The 6,000-nt window shown below is 52.5% G+C and overlaps 1 protein-coding gene across 1 annotated transcript in view; it reads right to left on the reverse strand.

Annotated features, from left to right (window-relative positions):
- The window catches only part of ACLY (ATP citrate lyase), a 28,687-nt gene extending 23,021 nt beyond the window's left edge, over positions 1–5,666 (reverse strand). Inside the window, exon 1 of the mRNA XM_032202589.1 lies at positions 5,618–5,666. The gene's annotated coding sequence lies outside the window, so the exon portion shown is untranslated. The remainder of the gene's footprint in view (positions 1–5,617) is intronic.
- Between the last annotated feature and the right edge of the window lie 334 nt (positions 5,667–6,000).

Genomic DNA, 6,000 nt, shown 5'->3' on the forward strand with positions numbered 1-6,000 from the left:
TAAAGAGAAAGGGATTTATTCTGCAGGGGAAGAAAAAAAATAGTAGCAGGCAGGTTGCATTCTCTCTATATGCCTCTGGCATGGAGTAGGATGGACAAAGTACCATTACAGAAAACTCTTAACTAGGCTTAAGAACTGACAATCAAATTTGCCGCTAGCATCTTTTCAAATGCAATTCAAGTTTTAAAATAGAAAAGGAGAAGCTATCGCAAGGGCAATGCTGGTTCAAAACCATCATTTCTGCTTTCAGAGATCTAAATTGTATAATTGCACCACAGCTTCCAACTTAACCCCGTTTCAAAAACAACATCAACCACTTCCTAAGCACCCTGACATGCTCCAAATAACCAAAAGCCCCTTCTTGCCCCCATAAACGCTTACACCTAATATTTAGCCAGCTAAAAACAACACTAATGTTGAAGTCAACATCACAGCCTAAGGAGATGGGACCTCTAATGAACAAGAGAAGGAGACCCAGCACTTTTTGTTTGTCTGGTCCCCCAAAGCAAGACGCATCCTCCAGCCCCGTGCTCAGCCCCGTGCAGCCCCGTTTAACGTAGCACCACGCCGAGGCTGCCGGGTTTCAGTTCTGCTCGCTGACTAACAGCCATTCCTAAAAATACGTCTGCTGCTCTCCCGAGATGTTGTGGGAGTAGAGTTGTCTGAGAAAAACATTGGCAGGCACCGAATTGTTAAGTCCCAGGGCTACGAGCAGCCCTTCTGCAGGAGGTTTAGAAGCAATCTAGAGCTTCCATCTCCAGCTACATTGAGATAACGGTGCTGTCTCAAAGGATTTACGCCCTGCTGCCAGGTAACTAACAACAGCAGCACGTGTTGGAAGGGGTCAGTGAAATGGAAATGCTGGGTGCCAGTGCATTAAACACTTAAATACCTTAAACGCAGCTCCTTAGGTGGGCTGCAATTCCAGCCATAAGCCAAGCACTGAAGCTGGACAGACGTTTGTCTCTTCTTGGTGTTTGACCACTGCAGCTTTCTTAAAGAACAAGGATTTTGAATGGAAGGGAGCAAAAAGCCTAACAAAAGTGTTACAACCAGAAGCAGAACATGTAACAGTCTCAAGGGGAAGCAGCATGCAAGCCCCCCAGAAACATCCAGAGGGAGCTGGCTTGCAGGTATCTCCTGTGCTCAAGGAGCAGCAAGATGTTTGCTGTCCAGAATCCCATCCAAGTGTTGTTCTCTGCCCATCTTTGCCCTGCAGATACCACAGAACTGCAGGAGCATAAGCTGTGTTGTGATGTGCACTAAAACTTACAAACATCAGCAGGGTCGTTCCAACTGCCGAACCCTTAGCAGTAATGAAGCTGCAAGACAGAATGGTTTAACCTCTAAAAACCAACCAGAGTTTGCTGCATCGGACCAAGAAGGATCTCAAGCTCATTTCTAGAACTGGACTGCATCTGTCCTCTGCTAACAGCGGCTCACTTTCACTGTACCACTCTGAGACAGCTTTTTCTTCATTGAAAGGCACCGTGTAAGCATCAGAAAAGCACTGCGAAGGAGAATATAACGGCTTCTCTGACCAAAGGCTTCCAGCTTTATGTGGTCGGCCACAGGCTAGCTGCAGAAAGAGACATTTCAAAGCCATAAAAGCGGCTGTACATCAGGCTGGTGGTTGGCAGAGCTGTAAAACACACCTTATTCTGCAAACACGCAAACAAATCCAACTCCCTCAACCCCCTCTCTGCTACCTTACCTGCGCAGCTGCACACACATTACACTCAGTCATCCGTACCGCAGCACTCAGAACTTTCCATGACAATTTTCACTTTAAAGCAGGGCTATTTCTGGGAGCAAATCCTGCTCCCAAATTACCTGCAGCTATTTATTTTGCCTGGTAGGAAACTGGAATACCCTCGCTTTCAAAGCCCTTAGAAATACATCAGCTGCCTGCTCTACCTTTTGCCAGTCGCAGGCAAAAAAGTACCACGTTTCTGCAGTAAAAGCAGATAAAGTGGTAAACATATTTCTTAACCTTAAAGGAAGAAGGAAAAAAAAAGTATTTTGCATTTCCCCCAGGCGACACGGAGTCCCTGAACAATACTGCAAGATCTCCAATACACATTTACAAATCAAAACAACCAAAAGCTGGTGCTGGCTAAGCCAATGACCAAGATGCAATTGTCTGCAAACGCAGGAAACTGGACCCAGTGACCTAGGACACCCCTCAGGTCTTATTAAAAGGCCTGTAAAAAAAAGAAAAAAAGTCAGTTGCAACAACAGTGACATATATTGGATTGCTTAATCCTAAGGGACACCGAGTACACTGGATTCACACGAAGCCCAGCACATTACTGGGCTCCTTCATGCCATATTCTGCTGCTCCTCCAGTTTCTTTCCTTATTTCATTACCCCAGGATTGCGATTGCAAAAATGACGTGAAGAGAGAACACCTAGATTATTAGGACAGATGAAAAATGACAGAATCCTTATGTCACGCTAGCTGTCCCATGGCAAGAGACCAGCAGGAATGAGGCTGTCCTGCCCCCGATTCACTGAGATGTTTCCCAATGCGTTAGCAAGTCCTTAATCACGCCCCTCTCTCAGTTTTTCCGCTGCTCCCACCCAGCCTTTCTCAGGAACAGGCAGCGTGAAACAATGCTCCAGTCTGCTGAACCGCTCGGTGAAAAGATCAGCGGAAAAAAATCCATGGGGCATCAGCAGTTCCTGGCTGCGTGTGCTCGTGCAGGTCCCTCATCAACCCCAGAGGCGTAATCAGAGCAGACTCCATGAACTGCTTGCACCTGTTCTGCAGACACGGAGCAGGAAAACCGACTGCAGGTCACCACAGAGCTGGGAACCCTCAGTTTCCCAGGAATGAGGCAGGTTTGGACTGTCACCTGTCCTGGCTGGCCTTATCTGCAGCCCTGCTGAGCACCTGCAGCGCTGACTGATGCTGATGGGAGTAACGGGTGCACCTCTGGACTAAAAAACAAACGGGGAAGATCCCTTTCTCCACACTAAATACAAACTACAGGGAAATGTTTTCCTCCACTGATCCACTCCCAAGACGTTGCTCTGTTCACGATTCATTCATTAAGACTGAATTGCAATTTTCTTATGACTTTAGGCCTCAAATCTTGCAAATGCCACAGATGGAACAGTAGATTTGTGCTGGTAGCACAAAATGCCACTTGCAGTCTGCTTTTAGCACTTATCTTCTGCTGCACGGGATTTCAGAGGCAGATAAAGTGAATGATTTCTACCTGATATCGCCTCTCTGGGCTCACTGTGATGATTTGCTGCTCTTTTTACAGGTTCTGTAGGGCTGGCAGGATCAGTTCTACAGCCCGAGCCACCAAAACCATTCCTGCGTTTGAAGGACGCTGCCCTTAAGCAGAGGACAAGAGCTCTGCTGAACAGATGCCACGTACCTAGTCTTGGTTTGACAAGCAGATCACTGGTGAAAGAATAAGGTGTTGGTGGGAAGCGTCAGTGGTTTCCACGAATTATTTCTGTTCGTTTGCTGAGGCTCTAAAACAAACAGCTTCTCTGCAACAGAGACCTTTACAAAATCATCCACGGCCAATGACGTAAGAAAAAAAATAAAAAAAGCTGGTGTTCAGCCTTCACTAGCAAACAAGACAAATGGATTAGATCGTGTTCGGGGCCTCAGGAGCACGTACTTCCCTAAAACATCACTTGTCAAATATGCAAAGCAAGTTTATCCCTCGGCAAAATTTCTCATGCGTCCTGATGAGAGAAGAGCTACTGTGTGATAATGGTATGGACCAAAAAGCTAAATGATGTTGTGTTTGCCGTGACAACTGGTACATAACGCCCCGATATACCAGGGGCTAACCGAAGGCAAAACACAGGAGAAACCAGAGAAAAAAATAAAACGAGAAATTCATGACAACAGGATCAGGATAAGAACTCCTTGAATCCCAAAGAGACTGGATGATGTGCAGTCACCTCTGGAAAAGGGAGGAAAAAAAAAAGGGATAAAGTTTTTTTCTTTAAACCCTTTGTGGTGCTGGAGGTGTAACTCAGCGAGCTTCATCAGTTCACGTCCATGCAGAACGGGGCTCACATGCATGGATTTACTTGGATCCAGATCCCATCATACCCAAGCAACGCTTTTACTGGAAGAAAAGCGCCTTTACTGCTTCCAGTAAAGATCCCATGCCCTCTCTTCCTGAGAAATTTTAAGCTGCACTGTAAAGCAACCTTCCCCCTTCATCCCAGGTCATTTATTAACACGGTTCAAGACCGGCCAGTATTTTCTGCCCATAGCAGCGTGAAAAGTTACGTCAGCTTCCACCTGGCAAGCGTGCCTGCTTTCATCAGAGGACGTGGAGGGGGCTCCAGGGAAGAGGCCCCACAGCAGCCAGCCAACTTCACAGCTCAAGCAATCGCGGCGCCGAGCGTTATGAAACGCCTGGCACCGTCCTGGTGTGATGCAAGCAGGTATCACTCGCCGGGGTGGTGAGCGTGGCGAATGTCCAGCTCCGGAGCAGGTTCCCTGCAGATGGGGAGCCTCAGAAAAAGGAAGTGCAGCCAGGGAGAAGGGCAGTGAACCCAGCTAAGATTAGTGGAGAGCAGGAAACAGCCTCCAAACGCCCTGGCACGTGCCTGGTGCCAGAAGCGGGATATCTGGAATTTTGTGTCTAACGATCAACTTCTCCTGCAGCTCTGTGCAGAGTTCTCAGCAGTTTCATTCCTTCACTCTTCCCCGTGTCCCTTGGGGAACGGGCAGCAGCAGCAGCAGCAGCAGCAGCAGCAGCACGCCTTCTGGGCTGTGTGGCTGGGCAGGATTCCCCACCGTGGCTGCCTTCACAGTGGGTCCCGCTTCCAGGGACGTGCCAGGAGGAGGAAGGACAGACCTGCTAGGAGGAAGGCTGCCGGAAAACCTCCTGCACGGCCACGCAGAAGCCTCGTGCAGAAAACTCGAGGGGGTGCGAGGCAGAGCGTTAGATAGGAGAGCTGAGACTGATCCCGGTTGGGGAAATAAATCAGCTGCAGGGACAGGCACCACGCTCGGAGCACAGCTCCCACTCCTCCGCTGCTCTGCCAGGCAGCAAACGCTGCTTAAGAGAGGGAATCCCGGAGCCAGTGCAAAACTGGGAGAATTCCCCAAGCAGCCAATAATTAAAAACAAAAATAATTCAAAATAAAAGATGTGGAGGGCGGCCATCTCACGGCCCCGGAGCTGTCAGCTGCGGGCACGGAGGGTGACAGGGACAGGCAGGCGGGAACAGAACTGAGCGGAAAAAACCCCAAACCCGGTGCCTCCTTCCCTTTGCCTCGGGCGGGTTTGGGGTCGAGGAGGGGCAGCGGGGCGGGGGCTGCCCCCGGGGTGCTCCCGGAGCCGGGCCGGGGGTCGGTGGCTGCGCTCCCCCCGCTCCACCCCGGGCTCACGGCCACGAGCATCCTCCCCCCACGGCGGCGGAGCTGCGAACCGGCCTCACCCTGCCCCGAGACCCCCCCCAGCAACCCCCGAGACCCCCCGAAACCCCCCGGGGACCCCCCCGGGACCCTCCCCGGTTCCCCCCGCTCCCCACTCCCGGCTCCCGCCGCCCTCCGAAGCCTCCCCCCGGGGGCTCCTGGCACAGTCCCGGGGTCCTCACGAGGCCCAGCCCCGGGCCCTGCCACTCACCGCGGCCCCGCTCGGCCCCCGCTGCGCTGCTCCCGGCCCTGCCCCGGCCCCGCCGCCGCCGCCGCCTTTTGTTCGCTGCGGCTCGGCGCTGCCTCCCCGGCCCATCGGCCTACGGGCGCCGCCGCCTCCCATTGGCCGCCGCCGCCGCCACGTGTGCCTTGCCTGAGCGCTCCCCGCCCTCCCATTGGCTGACAGCGGTGGGGCGCGCCCGCGCGGCCTTGTGGGAGTCGTAGTTCCGCCCCCTCGCTGCCGCGCCTCCCCCCCCCCTCCTTCCCTCCCCTCCGTCTCCGGCCGTGAACCGACCCCCCCCACCTCCACCCCCCCCCCCCCATCCCGGGGCTGCGGGCAAACAGCGGCGGTGCCAGCTCGGAGCAAAGGGCCGC

The sequence above is a fragment of the Aythya fuligula genome, chromosome 24 (genome assembly GCF_009819795.1).
Source record: "Aythya fuligula isolate bAytFul2 chromosome 24, bAytFul2.pri, whole genome shotgun sequence".
Taxonomy (NCBI): domain Eukaryota; kingdom Metazoa; phylum Chordata; class Aves; order Anseriformes; family Anatidae; genus Aythya; species Aythya fuligula.